Source organism: Rhea pennata, chromosome 13 (genome assembly GCF_028389875.1).
Source record: "Rhea pennata isolate bPtePen1 chromosome 13, bPtePen1.pri, whole genome shotgun sequence".
Classification (NCBI taxonomy): Eukaryota; Metazoa; Chordata; class Aves; order Rheiformes; family Rheidae; genus Rhea; species Rhea pennata.
Genome location: NC_084675.1, coordinates 14969400 through 14991473, shown reverse-complemented (window position 1 = coordinate 14991473; position 22074 = coordinate 14969400). Strand labels below are relative to the sequence as shown.

The 22074-nt window shown below is 37.5% G+C and overlaps 1 protein-coding gene across 6 annotated transcripts in view; it reads right to left on the bottom strand.

Moving 5' to 3' along the window:
- Window positions 1-22074, bottom strand: part of CDH11 (cadherin 11) — a 317396-nt gene that overhangs the window by 96424 nt on the left and 198898 nt on the right. For 2 of the 6 annotated variants that reach the window (XM_062586727.1, XM_062586733.1), the window contains exons 4-6: window positions 13665-13733; window positions 11681-11792; window positions 9624-9993 (exon numbers count right to left, since the gene is read on the bottom strand). The exons of 1 other annotated variant lie outside the window; for it this stretch is intronic. The gene's annotated coding sequence lies outside the window, so the exon portion shown is untranslated. Of the gene's footprint in view, window positions 1-3800; window positions 3813-9623; window positions 9994-10818; window positions 10906-11680; window positions 11793-13664; window positions 13734-22074 lie in introns of those variants that run through there. 3 more of the 6 variants (XM_062586730.1, XM_062586729.1, XM_062586731.1) reach the window with 3 other exon arrangements.

The window sequence follows — 22074 nt, the reverse complement described above, 5'->3', positions numbered from 1 at the left end:
AAGTGATTAGCATAGTGCTAAGGTGCACAGTGAGAAAGTCAAGGATTTTGTCCCTGGGGCAGTTCAGTATGACATCCCCATACCATAGACCTACCTACCGCAGCCTGGCCTTGACTGATGCTTTCTTGCCTAAGTCTGTCTTCACAGAACAGTATCTGCCTAATGCTTCCTAAAACATGACTTCCAAAAGACTAAATTAAAAAAAAATCTAATAAATAACAATATACTCTCTCCCTTCCTCATACCAGGACAAATTATTATCCATACTGCATAGCCATACAACCTTCATTGTAGAAGAGCAATGTGGAATACATATGAAATACTCCACAGCTCAGAGGTCAGAGGAGACCAAAGCACAGACATCTCAGGGGGCTCTGACTGGCTAGCGAACTCCACGAACACCTGCAGCTCCTGTCTGCCCTAGCAGTGGAGAAGAACCAGCAGCCCACCACTACGTCATGTCTTAGAGTCTTTAGGGGAAGGTCATGAAGTACACAAAGAAATTAATGTTGCTAAAAAGTACAGTTCTCTCTCTACAACTTCTTCTTTGGATCATTCCTCTGACTTAGAATACAATTTTTTTTTTTGATACTATTGTTCCTCAGGTCATCACCGCATCCACTTACATTTATGTCATTGGCAAAGAGTAGTTGTTTCTTTATGTTGATCTTTGTCTCTCTGTACTTCAAAATGTAATTATAAAAAATGAAGTGCTGCTTCCTCTGAGAAAACTTAAAAAGACATGAAAAACTGTCCAAGAAGCTCACTAAAACAATACAAAATGAAGGAAGTGAAAAAGTATGGAAGAAAACTATACATTACTGTTTCTGTTCAAAGCATAGACTGCCTGAAAGAATCCAGTATGAATGTGGTAACATTGAGGTGACCTACAAAAGTCATAAACACCTGATGTTTGAGCCACAAGATAGAAGAAAACTAGGCAAGACATCAAATGCAGTATAAAACAGTGAGGATAATAGCTACAAGGCAATATAGAAAGGTGAAAGAAAAGAGATATTACAAGAATCCTAAAATAAAAAGGTGTTAATTGCCATTCTGCTTAAAAGTATGCAATTTTCTAAAACATTCTAACTAGCTATATTATTCACATTAGTACAGAACAACAACATTTCAGGTAGAAGACTTCAAATATAGAGCTAAATAAAATAAAAGCCCAATAAAAAACATAGAATATTCTAAATAAATTGAACTCATCTGACCAATTTTAGAAAAACAAAGCATGAGATACTAATACACTGTCTTTAATCATCACACCATCCTTTGTAAGCAATATCTTAGTGAGTAGGCTAACATGATTATTTGTATCATTTAGCACAACCATCTGGAGACAAATAAAATGTTTTTAGGAGTCTCAGGGCTTATTCCTTTATAATGCTAGTCATAGTTTTGCTTAAACTATCACTTTAAAAATGAAAATGCTTGCTTTCTAACTAACTCTTATATTTACTGTTAAAATAAACACATAAAAATGCATTTTCTTCTCGAGTTTTAGACATCATGTTCCCTTAGTCAACAGAAAATCGCAGGAAAATATACCCTCAGCTGTTCAGGTTCCAGGCAAGGAGATACGGAGCACGTGGAATCTTTGGAGCTCTTCCCATACATTTACAGCCCTAATTTGGTGGCTGAAATCACTTCTTAGTCTCCAAAAAAGCTTATTAGAGTTTAGTAACTCCCGGAGGAATCTTTTGGGAACAAGTCAGACTTTACACTGCAGTCCTATCGCTACGGATTAGGAGTGCCTATACCCAGTATCATTTTCTGGAAGTGTTTGTACATGTTTTCTGACAGGAGCAGTACCTCTGTTTTCTGCCACTGATAGTTTAAATGTGGTAAGATGCCCTATAACTGCACGATAACTAATTTCTCCCTCTGAATTTTCTTGTATAAGAATGAATTTCTGGTATGAGACTAAATAGAACATGTCACACAGGTCATGATCCTGTATCCTCTTGAGAGCTTTAGTCATACAGGTCTTAGCATTTACACATTCTCTTGGGGAAGCTAAAAGAAACCCTCAAACTTTGACGGTGCTAAGGGGTTTATACATACTAATACATCCACCCAAATATACCAAAACACTCAGTGAAGAAATGTTTTAGACATTTTTATTAAAATCTTCTATTAATGAAGCTCCACCTGTGACCTGTTCCTATTGAATAGCTCAATGCAATAGAGCAGTACCTCCTAATCCAGTCCAAAGAGAGTCTAGAGGTTACATGTCCTACACTGCTGCTATGGCGAGCTGTGCTTCCATCAGGAAAACCCCCGTGGGGAAAACAGTAATGGAAATTTTATGAAAAAATGTAGCACTGCCTCTATTTGAAAAGCATTTTGTTATTCCTTGAATGAAGACTACTTCATAAAAATAAATTGGATGCTACATTGTAGATGCCAAACTGTCTAGCTGCTAGAACAGAGAAACAGCTATTGAGTTGGTAGGAGATAATTAGGGATGATGATAACATAGCTCATAAAATCTCCCAGGAGAAAATATAATTGATCCAGGCTATTGATAAGATAATTTCATTCTATCTTTCTATTTCTTTTTCTACTTCTTTTTTCTTCTTTCTTTCTACCTTACAACTACTCTTATTTAAACTTCAGCTACCCTGTTAAGAAACCGCTGAACAGCAGTAATAATTGTATTAAATCAATAGTGCGGTATATAATCTCCTTGCATTTGCATTAATGACAGGGTGCTTTATCCATTTTTAGCATCACATTCTTTATGGTCCTAGTGCGATAAGAATGTATTTTCTATGTTTTCAGTGCTTTCAATTGTTACTACATCTACACTTACTAATTTCCAAAATTTGAAAAATGCACCAGTGACCAAAATTAAGATCCTCGGCTTAATTTCTTCATCCTGACTTATTTCAGACCGGAACCTTTCTCTAGACTTCCCCACATCACAGCAACAGTTCAGTCCACAGCATCTTCCAAAATTCAGATCAGAATTATTTAAAATTTTTGAAAAGCCTCATTAATAAGGTGATAGGTTAGTACTAGAATACTAGTGGTGATATATCCCTGGCAATAATGGGAAGAAGTACAACCTTAAAGAAAAAAACCAGCATACCTACTTCTCAGTTTTCTTGTAATTCTGGATATCCTATTATACTACCAGAGATTTTTATGATTTCAATTATGCAGAGTATAAATGTCTTCTTAACAGAATTAATAGCTACAAGTATTATGGCTACTAAGAAAGTACTAGCAAAAGTGTTGTAAAGCATAAAAATATTAACATTAATGTTTAAAACAAACAATGTTTATATATGAAACTGTGAAATTAAAAAAAAATCTTCCTGGAGGCACTCCACTTTAAGGAAATACTTGAGCCTTACTCTCAGAAATGCTGTTAGCAAATTCATTGAGTGTTTCCTTTGTGCACCTGACTACGCACACCAAAAATGCTGCAGACTCCACAAGATGACATAATCCTTGGAAAAGAAAAGAGATGGCTTAGAAAACAGGACTTTTGCCAGCCCCCCCGCACAGAAGCGCTGAAACACCCAAGCAAGGCTAGAATTTAACAGCTCCGTTTGCCACTAGGACTGCCCTGGCATATAATTACTTTGGCTCAGTAATGTCAGCGTGAAACCTTCAGTGACAAATGGAGGGCATGCGAGAACAAATGTTACTTTTACAGAAGAACAGTATTACTTATACTCTTTGATGAATACAGTTAATAGACAGCAAACTTAGCTGGGGAAACCCTAAACATGTGTGACACACAACCTGCTGAAAAGAGACAAATTCAAACTGGCACGTACCTGTAACAGGGAACTGGGCATAGCGGTAAACACGAGCAAGGACGGAGGCTTCAGCGCTTCCTGTCCAGATGCTTTTCTTGTTCAAATGCTATTGCCACATTCACATCACGGGGTCCAGTACAGTAAAGTAAAAGGACAAGATTTACTGCACATAAAAGGTCAAACTGGTTAATTTAATGGCTCCACCCAATCCTGAATTTAAAAGCACTTTCTGAAGACTTGCTCTCTAGGCTCCCTGCAAGCGCATGTCTTTTAAGTGCCTGTGCTGCCAAAGGAGCAGTGAAAGAATTTCCTTCATCCTGCCCCTTTGCTTGCAACTGCTACTGCTCTCCACGCTCATTTTTTTATGGAGAAGAGACAGGATGGCAAAAGTCTAGTATCTTTTTAATACCGATTATATAACTAGCCCCCATATGCCTTACTTTTTCAGCACTAAAATTCCTTACCAGCAAAGAGTATAGGTGCTCGAAAGTATGTACCAGGCAGTCAAAGGCTGAAATAATAATTTTATATATTTGTGTGCCCTACAGTTTTCACTTCATATTTCAAAATTAGCATTATTTTTTCAAAGTTATATAATTCAGCTCTTCATACTGAAAATACTCTTTCATACTAAAACAATGAATGTTGCTCAAATGAAAATGTTAGTTTAGCTTTTCCATGTTTATCTAATGTTCACGTTTCACATTGACTTTGACTTTTGTAATCATAAATATTTGTCTTTTTTCTGGGCAAAATAATGTACAAGGATGCATTCAACACATGTTCGGAATGAATAAAACTAGGAAACAAGTGCTATCTACAGAAATGTCTTTGAAGAGGCTAAACAAGGTTAGCTAATATGGCACAACTGTAAATGGAGGAGCCAAATTATATAATTTTGAAAAAAACAAGGTTAATTTTGAAATATGCAGTGAAATCTGTATGGCACACAGAAACAGCAAATGATTTACAAGTTCAATTGTAATCTCAATTTCTATGACTGGAAAACCTAAAGAGAGTACTATGAAAAAAGCATTTTTTCCTGCGTAAATATACAGAGTAGCTCTCCACCAATACTATCTTCACATAACAAAAACTTGTGTTGTTACAATGCATTTCAGTCTTTTCAGAGAGGCAGATGTCTATTCAAGCACTTGTTGAAACTAAGCTTGTCAATTTGAGGGAAATTAAAATTAGTTTCAGCTTAGAATTGTACATAATGAAGACAGAATTCTAGTCAAAATAAAGCCAAAAACCACATTATTTTCCTGGGTTGAAGCATCAGATATATTGTTTCCCTTTTTTCTTAACTTATGAATTTGAAAAATGTTCCCTATTTAGAATATAATCATAAACATGCACCAGAAAGATCTAAACTGAAGATAGTCTCTCAGTAAGGAATGAAAGCAATAGATTTTCAGAGATAGGATTCTGATTTTGTAATGTATACACATAATTACAGCTACGAAGGAGAAAGCATAAATTGCCACAAACACCTGCAGCCAATCCACTTCAAAAAGTAAATAGTTCTAAAATTTCATATTTAGCCCCCAATATACTTAAGTCACAATCCAGCAGAGAAAAAATAAACCAAACTATACCTATGCAAGTGGCTAGAGATCTAAAAGCTTAAAAAAACAGGAAAAAATTCTACATCAGATCAATGATTTGACATTTGACAGAGACATTACGTAGGGATCTTAAAATACTTCAGTTTTAAATTTTAATTTGAATGTTTTTCTACAAACCATCCATTTTATTGTTTTACTTAGAAGACAGTGATGAGAAATCTCCCAGGGCACACAGACCCAGTCTTTGTGTTGGGCACAACATTCAAATAATCCCTGATATTTTGCTTGGAAAGTCTGGTTTTGTGAGTTTCCCAAAAAATCTGTATTGACTTAGCACAGATGTCACCTACAGTTAGGATAAATCATCTTCCACATAGCATCAAAATCCTGAGCGGGGCAGGGGAAATGATGCCATGCAAGCAGCATAGAGCTAACGTATCTCAACCTACTGCCATTCATAGTCGCCTACATGCACTAAGTAAGCCATATGGTATGGCTAAATCCCAGGCTTGAGAAGCCTCTGGGGGAGTCGGGGCAGAGCACGGAGATCTGCATGGGCACATGCAGTCTAACACATATATTCCTCAAAACTTTTCTCCAAGCTCGGAGCTGTAACATAAAGAAAGCCACATACTAAACAATCTTCTCTGTCCTTAATGCATTTATTAGCCACTGGAATAAATAGTTTTAGCCTCCTTTCTTCTCTTCATTCTTTCGGAGCAAATTTTCTTTTCTTTTTGCCAAGTAGAGCAGATGAAAGGAACATGTGATATCAGGAAACTTGAATTTAACTAACCACACTGAGGACATGATTTTCCACCCCTCAATTACTATTTTGGAGGAGAAACGTAAGAGATGCAGTATAAGAACACAATAGGTAGAACTTAAGAAGAAATTTGGCTATGAAGCAGTTGCTGGTAAGAGTGCTGATACTGTGTTTCTCCCTTTGGACCAACTGTTTCTGGAAATTTTCTGAACACGTATACAATTCTGTGATGGTGCAATTGGAAGTCAGTAAATCTGAGCTAGTTTGTTCCAGCAAAACACATGCCCTTGAAAAACAAACTTCAAAAATCATAAAAATGAACCCGCTATGAAGGACGTACACAATTCCAAATGGAACTTCACTGATCTAAAAACAAACAAGTCTGTTACAAACTGGCAGCATTCCCAATAATAATATTTAAACAACGAGAGACAGAATACAATATGCACAGGCATTCTCTAACTATTTTTAAATGATATATTGCTGTATACTTTATGAGAAAATTTCAAGTAGACTTGTCAAATAACTTAAAGTCCAGCTTTGTAGATGCTCACGGCACATAAAAATGTCTAGTTTTTTTTTCAAAAGTTCAGTTTCTGTATAGTTAGTAAAAATCTCCTTCGAAGCTCCTAGCTGAGAGCTACCATCTTGTGTACCAGCAAGAACAATATGCAGATTTTCCTACACAGTTTCTCGTGACAGAAACTGCTTTTAAAATGACTGACGCAATGGACTGTTATGACCTGACTTAGACTCTGAGGGGCTGTGCACAAGCTGCCTCTGGTTTGCCCATCTTCAAATATTCTGCTCTTCAGGGAGCAAATTTCGCTTTCCCTAGAATGCGCCGTCTGCTCTGTTGAACCTTCCCCACCAGTGCTCAAAGACCTTGAAGCTTCTGGGGAAGCCACAGAAGAGTCAGTACAGTTTGTTCCAGCAAAAACTCCACCAGTGCAAAATCCCTTAGATTTAACTGCTTGTCACTGTTTGAGCCCCAATTCATAGCCTAATTGGAAATTTTCACGCTGACATGTATTTATAGGCTCCGTCTCATACTTCAAGATGGACAAGAGTTATGGCTCCACACTGGGCTTTTCAAAGATTTCTTTATCATCAAATAACAAAGTGAAACCCATCAGTACAGACCCGTGGATGAGATTAGATATGTTTTTAGGTCGCAAGCTAAAAGCTTGCTAAAGCTTACAGGCATTCCTTGTGTAGGAATGTTTGTTAATTTGAACTCCCCTCCCTTGCTGTGTTTCTTTAATCTCCCAACCAGCTGTCTCCCATAAAAAGATATTTCTGTTTTTAGTTACAAATCTGTTTAGAGATAAAACTTGCTCATAAATACACAACTGCATACATGGTCTTTTTTTGCTGACAGTAGAAAACCAACTCCAGATGAAAAATACTAAACTTTGTTTAGGGAAAGGAAATGTATTTTACTTGCTCAAAGTATGGCATATGTTTTATAGATGCTCTGGGTTTTAGGTCTAGTGTGACACTGTGGAAGAACTCACTGAAACAGCCATTTTTGTCACCTTTTCAGATTTAGAGCTCATAAGAACAGGATAAATTGAAACTCTTGCAGTACAGGAAGGTATGCTTTGCGTCTCAGTTCACAGAAGTATTTTTGCTACCTACGCAGCATTTCAACATAGGAAATACTTAGTGCAAACTACAAAGAACTCCACCAAACCCCACAACTTTAGCTTTTCTAATAACATCAAAATAGCTGCTTTTTTCTAACTTTTTAATTTTTTCTAACTTTTTTATGTGTTTTTCCTTCCCCTGATTTCTCATAGATGGCATTAACCATGACTGTGTTGTAAAGCACAAAGATGAACCATCCTTCCCCTGGTCTTAAGCAAGAGCAGAATGGGAGCACATGAACTTCTTACCTAAGTATGAACTGTCTTAGCATGGACCCAGTTATATAGACCAACGCTGGGTGAGTCTGTGCAAAAGATTTACCAGTATCCTACCTGCTAAACACACACAAAAGCGTAGCATCTGACCAATACTATAATCTCATTACGGCAGTGACCTATGTGCACCCCTGACGCTGACATAAACACTGGGTCTTGTCACTGTGGCACCCCCAGGAACTTAAAGCTTAAAAAAAAGTCCACCAAAAATTGGGAACTCATGACCAGAAAAAAAAGGAACATCTAGGACCCAGAGAGGACTGATGGCTTCCCCCAGGCATCTCTGCAGCAGGGCTGTGACCAGCCTCGGTTACAACTTAGACTGCACTGAACATCAGAATGATAATCATCTTCCTCCTATTTCCATTAGGATAAAATATATCCACTGTGAGGCACTCAGCTTAGTTCCAAAAAGACTTCCTTTACTGAGGGATGACTAGTGCTTTGCTGACACTTTTGTAGCAGAATCATTGCCATGATAAAATGCCTAAGTAGGTTTTTCAAAAGACACTTTATTATTCCAGATAAGAGGAGGAGAGCAAGTCTAGGACCTGCATAGAAATATATTTCCAAAATTTTCAGGAAATTAGAATTTTAACTGAATAAATTATAGAATTTCTTCATTGTATATTCACTACAGTTAATCAATCCAGAGTTCAGCATTACTGGGAACAACAGTTTCAAGTATAATTAATGACTGCAAGCCAAGACCTCTGGTTAAAACCTACACATATTTAAGAGTGTATTTAAGCATTTTTATTAGAATATGTTGAGTTCTTTAATCTCCTTATGTCTATACCACAGGGCACCACTTTTAAAGTAACCTCTACCTTATGAATACTTCTACTTCACACTTAAATGATTTTGGGTATTTTATCTGAGATAAATTGAACTATTTCTCCCTGTAAAGTCAAACTAATGTAAAAGAGCAATAGATTTCTGATGCTGAATTTTACTTCTGCAGGAAGTATCATTTCAGTGATACTCAAGCAACATTCTGCAAAATGCTTCTGTCAAAGCCTACAGGAAAACAATATACTGCCCCAAATCTATCATCCCTCCATTTGTCAGCTGCTAATTGAAGTCCTGAAAACTCATCTCTCAGTATACTTCAAAATTTAACCAAGGATATTTTTGTATATGGTAAAACATGTAATGCTCTAGCCTTATGCAATGTATCTTCATTATTAAATGATTATTTGAAATGTATTTTCAGTAACAGTTACTTTACTCCCACCATAGTTCAACATATAAGTCTGTGGAAAATCAAGTAAAAATAAGGTTGTATAAAATATATGAAAATTAATTCTACCAGTCTCAAAATACAAAGATCTTATGGACAATGTGCCAAAACTGCATGTTATACCATAGAGTATGAATATTCACAATTGAGTTTACGGTTTTGGCATATAAACATGTTAAATGTTGTGGGCTGTATTCATTCTTCCAAGTGAATTCACATCTGAAGACCTTATACAGTCTGTCAGTTAGTTATGCCATGTAGTTATTTTATCGAAACTGCATTTCATGGGAGGCCCATACCATTTAGATTCTATAGCGATAGGTGCCTTATAAATACCTGCAGAAGATAAAGGTGACTGACAGCAGCTAAGAGGAAGCAGCAAACTTCACGATGGGAAATGTTTCCTTGTTCTTCACCTACGGAACACACAGTTCAGACACGGAAATTGCCCTTTGCTTCTGCCAGCACTTGCTTACCTTGTATATCAGATTTTTTTTTTAACAGCTGTGTTTTCCACTTGTTTGTTTCTGTGTAATGAGTATGCAGATTCAAGGTTCAGAGCCAAGAGTGAGGAACTTCAGTTCTGAAGTAGATGTAAAATTAATTGATCTTGAAAGACTTGGGGCAAACAGTAATCTTCTTGTGGTCCTTCTTCAGAAGTCTGATTCTCGCACCCTTTGAGAAGCCCTTGAAAGTACCTGGATCTCTTCAAGAATATAAGGACAAATTCAGTAAAAAAATAAAAGAAAAAATCTGCCACCTACCAGTCCATCTGGCCAAGTTCTGCTCACACTTACACCTGGGCAGAGCCATACACCTCTCAGTGGTTACTGCAAGATTATGCCAAGACTACTGAGGGCAGAATACAGCCTTCCAATTAAAAACAACAACAAAAAAAAACCAAACAAACAAACAAAAAAAAAAAAACCCAAAGCCACCCTGACAAAATGAAGACTTATCCAAAACTCACTTCAAAAGTAATGATAATAATAGTAGTAACAAAATGGAGCTCCTAGGTACCCCATCTATAAATTAATTAAAGAACATATTACAGGCAGAATAAGTATCACACACAGGCCTGTGTGGCACAGCTGAAAAACGATCTGACAAACATGATGCCTCTGGAGGAACGAACCAGCAGTTAAACGAGACAGGTTAATACCCTGCTTACATCCACAATGCTCCTTTGTAACTGCTGCGACTCAAGACTAAAAGCTTTAACCAATAAAAACTATTAAACCTAGGCAATAAAACAGTGCCAACCCCAAAAGACCATATGACTATGGATCAATAAGTGGCGTTTCCTTTAGCAATAATGACATAGGGTTTTCAGGCTGGAAATATTTTTTCCTGCTTTACAATTGCAGAGGGAAAAACAAAATTTGGTCAGGTCTAAGTTTAAAGAATTAAAAGCAGAGGGAACAAGTAGAAGAGACTCATGGGGCTATCACTCCGAACATGATAAAAATGAGACACGGACAATGCGTAACATTGGTCCGTCTCTTCAGGGTGAATACACCCACATACTCACCCGAAGTTACCATTAGTCTTTAAGAGGAAAGATATATTTTAAGTAGCAATGCTCCAGATACTCTGCAGAGCCTCTCCAGCTTCTATTGAAAACATAGTAACAAGACTAATATTAATGAGAGTAGTGTTGAGTAATTCACTTCTGGGATTCAGGTACTGCACAGAACCACTAAGCCAGTTCTGTGCTACTTGGGAAGGCAAAAGTTGCTTAAGCTTAAGCAAGATTTCCTCTAGGCTCTTAAATGTTAAAAGCACTGTCCCTCTCAGCTCAGGGGTTAGTCAGGCTGGGGAGATCTGCATGGTCACAGGATGTGGAAGTCCTCTCCCTCCAGGTATACAACTAGTTGACAGCAGATTTTTTTATCCTTTACCAGATAGATCATCATTATTGAGTGTTTGACTCACATTCAATGCATTATTTCATGCATTCGTAATATATTGCGTAAATGAATATACTTAAGCAAACAATAATATTTTTATGCAACAAAGATGGCGAGAGAGCTCAAGACAGAGGTCAAAGAATATCAATAGAAGGTAAATAAAGACACTTCCCCAGCATGTCGTGTATCAAAAAAATCTTCCCCTCCGTGCTCTTTTGCAATGTCCCTGATAAGAGCAAATAACCTTAGCTTGACCTCTACATTAGAAGAAAATTGAGGATGAACTTGCCACACAAATGTTCTCTACCAAACTTTGTAAGGAGCTCTGAGCTAGCTCCCCAGCTCTGTCAGGCTTCTTTCATGTTTTCAGCTAAAATTCACACCCTGCGTTTTTGTTCTTGTGAATCATTCTGTTGTTCACTTTTTGATGATCAAATGTAATGATCAGTAAGTATCCTGTAAAATGAGGATATCCATGCTTACCTCTGAAGGCTGCCACAAAGCTTCATTAATGAAGTCTGGCTTGAAGATAACGAAGATCCCTGTGCTCTGAACCCATGATCTTCCAGCCCGGCAATCCTTCCTCTCCACATTACTGCTAGAGGCATGGAGGTGTTTTATCTACACAGTACATTTACCCTACTCATACAAACACTGAGCCCCCCTAAGCAGTACCACATTTCATTTCTTTATGAAAAAGTACAAAAAATGATATTAAAACCATGATGAAATCTTAATTAACTGGATGACCCATTTGACAGAAATTACTCAGATATTTCAATTACTTAGGCCTTAACAGGGTAGCAGCTTTATATTCCTCAATGTTAAAGGCCTTGGGAAGTCAGACTAGCAATCAGAGTAATACAAAAAGCAATATGGAACATATATAAACCAAGCTGAATATCCTCAAACGTTTTCTCAGCGTGTTGGCTGTCACAAGATTAGGCACCTGGATAGTAAATTACTGGAGTTTGATTCGTGTAACAGGTATTTTGTGTGTGGTTAGCAAATTAGAAGAAAGAATCCAAAAATTCCCCATAGTTATTGGCATCCATGCTCCATTTTTGAAATGTCATTACAAGTTTACTTAGGAAGGAGCTTTGAAGGGCAGTTTTCCAGAAAAAAACTTGAATACATTTTCATGGGTCAATTTCTGGAGAGTATTATTGCTTCTATTCTGAATTCTGGCCTTCACGTTTTGAAAATCAAAGTCATGCAAAGCCTTTTTTTGTATAAAATTTTGAAATTAGGAAAATGCCACTTCTTACATTGGTAAGGAAGGCTCAGAAGCATGCATGTATGCACACACACACACTCTGTATTTCAGCTCTGAGATAATTTTCCATTTTCATAAATGGTGTAAAAGAGAAGATTTCTAATAAGAATAGTTTCCATTTCCTTTTCTGTGACTTGATTTTTCTCCCTGTTGTCCACATATCAAAGAGAATATGTTTAAGAATAGAAACAACAGGAAGAAAGTTTAAACTTTATCAGATGTAGGAACAAAATTTTTTGCACCCCCAAATTAATTTTTTCCTCTGTAGATACTATATATTTTTTCTGGTTATTGCAGCATTCATTTTGGACAAGCACACAAAAGTCAGGTGAGAAACTTCAGCTGCTGAGAGAAAGAAAACAAAGCATGGGTGGAACAATCCTCATCCAAGCTACCTTAGCTTCTTGTAAAATCTGGAGAGATTTTTTTCCTCTATGATTCAAAGTCAATAGATGGAAGACCATATCGACCATTTGACATTAACGAGTAATAAAAGACCTGCACTGCTTTTCCTCATCACTAACAAGTACCACAAAATCCTCATCTTTTAGCATACTTCTAGTCACTCTTCCACTTTTTTCTATAGTGCAACTAAAGTACAAGTAGCATAAAGGTTATCTTTAATAAAGACTGCTTTTGTCTTTTATTATTTTAAAATCTCAATTCAGCTAACATACATACAAAAAAATTCAGGACTACTGGTTTTCCTGGGACTACAGACATAAGTGAATCAAAATGGCACGGAAAGGGATGGTGAAAATATGAAGATTACTACCGTAGTCACTGGTGAAGGTAGGAGCTGACTTCCTAATGGCACAAATACATCACAGTGGTTATTCTCCTAGAAATACCTTAAATTCTTAAATTCTTAAGAATTCTTAAATTCTGCACCTAACATGCTCTGTTGTTATTACAAGCCAACGGATATACATGTCTGTAAATGTCAGTCCTCAGTCTTCTCCAAGACTTTTGGAATGGTTATTGATTTCTAAATATGAGATGACTCCTAACTGTCCTGAACTTGGCAAGAGCCACAAGGTAGTTGGATTCACATTTCAACATGATTATCTCCAAAAGCTATAATGAGCAGAGCATTGTAACACTGAAGTTAAATTCATTGGCAGAGTCTGTGCAATACACTTAACACATTTCTAACTTTTGATTAGTGATGGAGCACAACATTATACTTACCAGCCCAAAGCCGCACAGTGGCCAGGTGATGACCACTTGGAAGATTTAGGATGAAGAAACAAGGCATTTCTGCAGCAGAAAAGAGAAAACGGAAAGGAGAAAGGGAGGGAAGGAAGGAAGGAAGGAAGGAAGGAAGTTCCTTCTTAAAAAGTAGTTTTTATTTCAGTTGGAGAGATTAATGGATGAAGCTCAGAGGAAGGAGCTTAAAAGCACTCAAAATGCAAACACATACATGTTTCCAGGTTGCAAAACTATGAGTTGAGAAATGAAGAACATTCCCAACAACTGCTGGAAAGATTTTTGTACCCAGAACCAGCTCATGTATTCTGTCAAGTAAGTGATTATTGAAAGATTAAATGGAGTTTTAAAATATATTATTAGAACTATTTCTGTAGCCTATGCCCATAAGCCCCAGCTCCACAGCAAGTGCCAAGATTGAGGGCTCAGAAGAAGAAAAAAATCCAACTAATAAATTCAGCTTTGCTTTTGTGCATGAGGCACCCCCTCCCAACCTCATGCTGATAAAACCTTTATGCCACTCAATCACATATTCTCTCTCTCCCCCTTAATTTTAGTTCGTGTTTTCCCACGTCGTATGTAGCATATGCAGAATACATGATGGTGCTTGGTTCGAAGGTTTCATTAGCACTCATTTGGGATGCAGCATAACTCCCTCATGATTTCGCAACATGGGAGGGAGGGAGCCATTCCAAGTACCTCCTGCTGAAACATTTATAAGGCAACCAGCTCTCACCCACTTTCTTTTTCTCTCCACATCCACCCTCCGCCCACATGCTCTGCCTACCCCAGTGCAAGCTCAATTTTGTTTAGTTTCTAAGGCATGAATAAACAGACCAATGCAGTGTATGTGAGCACCAAGTTACTGTATCCATTCTTATATTAATATCACTTGAAATCCTCAATTGTGTGTGTTTTTGGTGATATTTTGCATCAAAATAGCTAGAATGACTCAAGCTAAAAACTAAATTAAAAAAAAATTCTCAGTGTCCGCTGTTTAGCTTTTTCTATAGAAATACTGCTGAAACCTGTTACAAGAATTCAGTTAACATTATTACCTTCAAGTATAATATAACTTCTGAGGAATTGATGTATTAGAAAGAGTTCCAAAAGAGCTGACAAACATAACCATTTTAGCAAGATGCAACTGTGCGTAGTTGTTTTCCTGCTCGTGGAAATTATAAAGAAATGTGTATTTATTTTAGCTAAACATTAAGTAAAAATGCCAATAACATGTCTTTGAAAGTATTTGTCATTTTAAAGTTAGGTAGTATACATAGTCTCTAATTGTACTGGGAAAAACTGTGTTGCTATGTAAAGTTCTTAGGAAGAGTAAGAGACCTTTGGGTGGAATGCAGTGTTAATGAGAGCTCATTACTTTACTGCAAATTTCGAGATACTGCATGTTTTTCTTACAATCCCAGCTCCCCAAGTGGCATAAGTTTTATTTCTCTAAAAGAGGTAAAAATATGGCTTCCATTTGTCTCCAACATGGAAAGTAGAATAAAAGGATAAATAATTTAGTTCCCCATTATTGGAAACTACCCTTAATTACTCAGAATAGGGCAATTTATGACTTGCAAATAAGTGCAGTTAGCAAAATACAGACTATTTGGTATCTTTCAAAATGGAAAATAGCAGAGGATTGCCCACGAGAGGAGGACGGAGCTGCCGCTCCTGAGAGCGGGCTGCAGCCCCGGCAGAGCTGCCCCGACCGGAGCCGCAGCGCTCACGGGGGCCGAGCCAGGCTCCCCGCTGCCGCTGCTGCAGGAAGCGTGAGGGCATTACTTCTTCTGATTTCAACACTAACAGTGATAGAAGAACTTCAAAATATTTATATACCCATAATGATATAAGACGTTTTTATTAGTTTTAGTAGATTTCTTAATGACTTGGTCATTATTCTAATTTATATTTTCAAATGTTAAAAAATGTATACAGATGTATATGCAGATGTACAGATTCTGTGTAGCTTTTTAGTTATGCGTTCTGTAAAAAGATGGGCCTTATATACATATCCAATTACAAGTTAAAGCATCTTTAATAAAGTGTGTGTGTTTTCCTTAAATTTCTTAATGCTTACAATACTAAATTGCATTGGAGTACACTAGATATTCTGTTACATTTAAATGTCTGGCCCAACTTATCATATAATGAAGTGGCAAAAGTACAAACAACATAAAAATTCCACTGATAAGAAATTTCGTCGTTTACATTTTTATCTATTGAGCCCCTAGAATAAATAAAATAAAAACAAAACAAAAACTGAGTGTCTCTTCTAGGACACATCTTTAGTTCAGGCTGCACTTAGCTTTACTTTCAAATATTCATACCATTTACGTGAGCAATGCTGTATTTCCATAAATTACAGAAAATTATGTTTGATTCTTTGTAGCAGGATACACATCCTTTCTGCATCTGCTCGACGACAAAAGGCAATGATCTCGTTGTGGCACCAGCGCGACAGTGACACCGTTGGGATCACATCCGTTTGGGAAGGCTTCTATTTTCCTTCATTTTACAGCTGGCCAAAGAAATGCCAGCAGGGCTGAATCCCCATTTACAATGATACTTCCCTGACTGTTGCATCCTTGGACATATTTTACACATTTTTTCTCAGATAAATTAAAAATGATTCAGTCCATTTCTTTTGTCTTTCAATACTTAATTTAAGGCATTCTTGTATGCACAGCTCTAGCATAAGTTTGATACTAAAAATTAAATTCAGTACTCTACATCCTCAGTTTAGCTGTTGATACCTAGTAGATGATGTATTTCACAGGAAAACTGCAGCACAGACACTCACACACCTCTCTGTTGCAAAGCAGTGAACACACCGGCAGAAACAAATACACATTACGTATGTATGGATTTCATAAAGGAGGCCCCATGTTTCCCTGCATCTCCGTGTTGCTTGGTATTGAGCCTGTCTGTGCCATGAGAGTTATTTATCTAAAGGATATACAGCTGAGAAAAAGCTGTATAATTTATTCCAGTGCATATAGGGTCTAACACAAGAGGACTAATTCTAATTGGTCTTTTTGGACACTATCTAAAACCAAACAGAGAATAGTAGTAATAGCAAACTGTACTTGTTCCCATCAGCTTTTCTTCCCATCATTTATTTCTTGTGCCCTTCAATGAAAAAGATCGAAAATGTTTTTTGTTAGGAAATCAAAGGTTTGGGTTTTATTGTTGGTCTTTAGAAAGGGAACTCTGGTTGACACTTCCTAAATTAAAATTCCCTCATTTTATGAGAGCTGGGCGATAATAAGACCCAGTTTCACCTCTGGATACAGAGGTTTTCCAATTAGATGCAGGAATTACTGATGCAACTATGAAAATGAAGCCCTCAAATCAAAACCAATGAAAGACCCCACAAAATGCTTTGAATAAATGTGATTTCAAAATGTTAAATAGGAATTGCCTCATTGAGTATTGTGCCAACTTAGAGATCCTCCTTAAAGGGATGCATCTGGGTCAGCCTGGTGGCATTTCCATGAATGGCTCCTGCAGGACTTGGGAGGCTTCACCAGTTTCACCACCTGGACTCCAAATGCAAGGCACGCTCTGCTCCAACATCAACACAGACTGATATATATATATATATATAACAACAAAACAAATGACAAAAACCCTACCAAAACAAAATGCACCACTGCACACACAATTCTCCCTCAGGGAGAGAATCAGGGAACAAAACAGACGAGACAGATGTAAGTCATGTTGCTTAATACACTCCTGGAAGGCACTCATAAAATGCCTATTTTAAAAATAGAACAATTTCCTGTTTCTGCTCCTTTTTATCTACACCGTGGCAATAACATCTTCTGCTGAATAGGAGAATCAAGTCTGGTACAATTACCTTAGGCTCAACCAATCTCAGAGAAATGGGAATACAATGTATGTCCTAAAAGGACAGAAAAAAATTCAGGTTGACCAGTCCTACGGAAAGCCACAAGAGGTAAACAAGGGCCACTGCTACCAGGAGGAAGCAACCTTAAGCCTCCAGTATCTCACACATTATATTCAATTAAAAGGAAGATAAAATAGTTTGAAGAAAGTATTTTGATTGCATTTCTGCACAAATATAGCTACATTTTTATTTGCATAGACTTAACTACATACCAGCACCCAGTTACTTAAATAAATATTAAGTGTTTTTTACAACAATTCTGTTCTTCTTTTTTTTTCCCAACTAATGAGCAGAGATGATAACAAAAATGACCATTGGCTTAAACAATAAAACACACTGATGTAGATACCAGCTATAGCTTGACCCACAACAAATCTACATTTAAAATTTCTTGTATGTACAGTGGCAACTGTGAGAGCCATTCACTACTTCTGCTTGGTATAGGAACTTTTTAGTTACCACTGTATCTGTTTTTTTGTTTTAATTTGGGGATTTGTTTGTTCCTAAATAATCAAATTTTATTTTGGAAAAAAAAACAGTTAAAGTTAAAAAATTCTTGGGCGCTTTTTAGACATATAGTTAGGTGAATAACATTACAGGTCAGCACAGCTCAGGTCTGAATCCCCATTCTGTCCATTCCCAACACGTCAGTCAAAAAGTCAGTTCTGAGGATATTTACTTGACATGAGATGAAAAACCAGGTGCGAGTTGCTGTACTGAACAAGCGCCAGTGCCTTATAGCCATACTCTGTCCTTGTTTTTAGACACAATTTACCCTGCATTTAGCTCCCAATCTCTGATTTAATAATCAAGTCTTCCATTAAGAAGCATTTTTAGAGGCACTCCTACATACTGATGCACACTGCAGATTTTTAGTCTGAAAAGGGAAAACATGAAGAGAAAGAAAACCAGAATAAAAATACATAGATTGGCGAAGTTTCCATTAATTTAACTGGTATTATATGTTACTGTATGCCAAGCTTTGAAACACTGCCTGCAAACATACGTGATTCCTGAAAATACCTTGTGGGACCTAGGCAGGGCACAGAGCCAGGAGTCATCACTCAGGGCAGCATGATCAGGGGGATCCCTTGTCCTGTACTAGCACAATTAGCATGAACTATTTCTCGAGGGGATGGGTTGCACAATCGCTGAATCTGATCCAGCAAATGGTACATTTATTCGGACTGCGTTTGTCAATACTAGCTGCAGTGAACATTAACATGCTGCGTAATATGCAAAATAAATGATGTGTTCTACTAGCAGAGTCCATATGATTGTGCTTGGTCTGTACAAAAAGCTTAAAACATAGAATTTCCTGATTTGTCTCGCATGCAGGGCTGGCATTCTGTTAAACAGTTCTTGACTTAGGAATTAAAAGTCAGCTGGACAGGAATGTGGAATGTGCTTTTCCAATACCTTCTGTATTCCTAAATACTGCTTTTATTTCCTTCGTAAGGGGCCACGGAAAATGGTGTTGAATGGTGGCATGCCTCAGAAAGCACAAATTGACTACATTTTGTAAATGCAGTTTTTAAAATGCAGATGACTGCTGCGTTGGTATTGCCCACAACTTTGTCCTAAGCTCATCTTTTAGTTTCTCCGTGACGGTCCTCTGAGCAACCTGCCTTTTGTTTTAATCTTTAAACACACAATTAGGAGGTTGCATCCCTTTCTCTCTCATATATATGTCTATTCTGTTCTCAAACTAAATATGTCAAAAGTGAACTTCTATGCCATACTGGATTCATCAAATAAATAAGATTACTCATGCTGGAACCATGAATTTGTATGCTGTTTTTTCTAGTGGAAGATGTTGGGATACAGGATGATGAGAAAAACATTTGATTCCAGAATATTTCTACGCTATCTGCTTTCTTATTACCTATATTATCTACATATACACCTTTCATTCCTGACCTGCTCAGGTGATCAATACGATCAGATTGCTTTCACCAGAATGCAGCATAGTCTTCTGGCTTGGCTGCCAGGGAGGAAAGCGTCAGCCCGTAGAAATGAAAGAAAACAAAGAACACAAACAAAAACATGCATGCAGCAGACCAAATTAAAGTTTTCCCCAGAAAATAGTCCAAAAAACCCAATTTTCAGTCTAAAAACCAGCATGAAATACAACATCTCATCTGAACATTTTCAAGAAGACTCTACTTTCACAGCTATGAGGAGAACTAGTGAAGCCAGGACTGCTTTGGAGAAGGCTGGACACCCTCAGCATTTAGCCTTTTGTAGGCTACCACAAGACCTCGCTGAAGACAGGTGTGCAACTATCTGTTACCGCTGGCACTGATCCTGTCACCAGCTGGAAGTGTTCGTTAGAGCAACATCAATAAGGCAGAGCCATCGTTAATCTAGCAATTACAATTAAAAAAAAATTTCCAGCTGCTGTTCTTAATAACTTGCCAGTCTCTGTCTTACACATGAAGTATTTTAGATTGTGGAAGATACCTACCTAATGCAGAGGCGTAAGAGTCCCAACCTCAATTACGGCAGACCCTTGCAGTTTGCATCCAGCCCCAAAAAGGACAGGCGCATCCCATGAAAAATCCAAGGAGCGAGTCCCAAGCGCAGCACACCTTGCCCAACCGGGCCGATTGCCACCCAGACGGTCGCCTACCTGAGGAGCAGCTAAATGGCATGCGACTGGGTAACGTGCATACCTTTCAAGGGCTACATTAGGCTGACAAAACTCAACCGCCTTTGCAAGCTCTGCCTCTGGGTAACTCAAACCATTTTACCAGGCTGAGGTAAATATTTTATATTGGTTTTGTACTGGTTCCATAAATGTCTTAAGGGATAGAAAAATATTCTTAACTAGCTAGATATTCTGTGAATATGCTATGATGGTATACAGTACACTTAGATGTGACTTAAACTAAAAGCGTTGTAATCAGTCTTATGTCCATATTTAAGGTAAAATAAGTGTCTAGTTTTTAAAAAGCACAGAGCTCAAATCACTCCTGCTGAATTTATAATGCGCTGAATAATTCTGAAAATGAGGACAAATCATTTTTTTTCAGCCTAAATATGAATCAGAATCTAACCTGAGGCTGCAGTTCTCTGAAAATCCTACTGCCCTATTTTCTCAAGCCGTGACTTTGCCCCTTACAATATTTGTTTTTTTACTTCCCTTCTGCTTTCACTCACTCACTCACACACACACACACACACGAGAAAGAGTATTCCTTTTCTGTTCTCTAGCCTGCTCTTCTCCAATCTCTGTATAGCAGGAATTAAATACAACTCAGCTTCCCAAAGTCATGAAGTTCAGTAAATTCATACTGCACAAACTTGGCATTTTTTCTACCTAAAATGCAAATATAACGCTCTTTCAGAAAACGATGTATTAAAAATAGAGTCCTCCTATGAAATATCCACATCCAACATCTATAGTTCAAAGTTTAATCACTTAATATTGCATTGGGAGAGTAGAGTAGAGCTTATTTCACCCTTAGCTCCCTACATCTGTCATCTGCTGCTGAAAGAAAAGATGAATATCTCCAATAAGGAATCAATAATATTACAACTATTACAATATTACTATTTTCAGTCTGTATCTAAAGCAATGCCTTCACCAATGAGTCCGACAGCTGCTCCAAGTCTTCCAATCTGGGAGCTGGACAAACTCCCCTTCTTAGCTAACAAGTTCAGCTGAACCGGCACAAGCGAGAGCTCTGCAGCTTTCTAAACTTGCCTGACTATAATTACTTCATAATTGATAGAAACAAAGATTCATCTACATGGCAGATGAATCTACAGCACTCCTGTCTTTCAGAAACTGCCAACATCTTTTATATAATCTCCCAGGGACCTTTAAATACACAGCTTGAGGGGGAAAAATGCAGCTCTGCGAGCTGTCTGTGTACACAGGAGAGTCACCTCTACTTTCAAACATGAGATACAAAGCAAACCAGAAGCTTCACTCTGTCACTTTGCAGAAAAGAAACTGCTTTGTCTTACAGTATTTACCAGAACTGCTCTTAGTTATCAATTTCTGGAATTTTTTTCCCACAAACAGGAGCAGTTATTCTGTCCTCTTAGACAGACGGACACGGAATAGCCCCATTACGCTACTGTCCCTGGTCCAGGGCGCAGAAGCGTTTGGAATAGGTGTGACCTTATCCTTCTAATACAGGTTAGACAAGGCACGCTTCCTCACACTAAATCTTGCATTTGCAATGTTATATAACCTTACTACTTTTATATTTTCTCCAGCACTTGATGTTGCCTCTTAAAAGGTCAGCTTTTTATGTTTGTTCACATAAATTTTACGTTCCCATTAATTTGAATTAAGGATGCAAGAGATTACATATGCACATTGCTTGCTAGAAATATGCAAGTTCTTCTCTCCTGACATGACTTTCCTTTCCAGCGGTGAGTAGAAGCAGAACATTAAAAGCTCCCAGGAACTCCATAGGGAGAGGAAATGACATAGCAATGAAGTGAAAGGGCAGCTTAAAT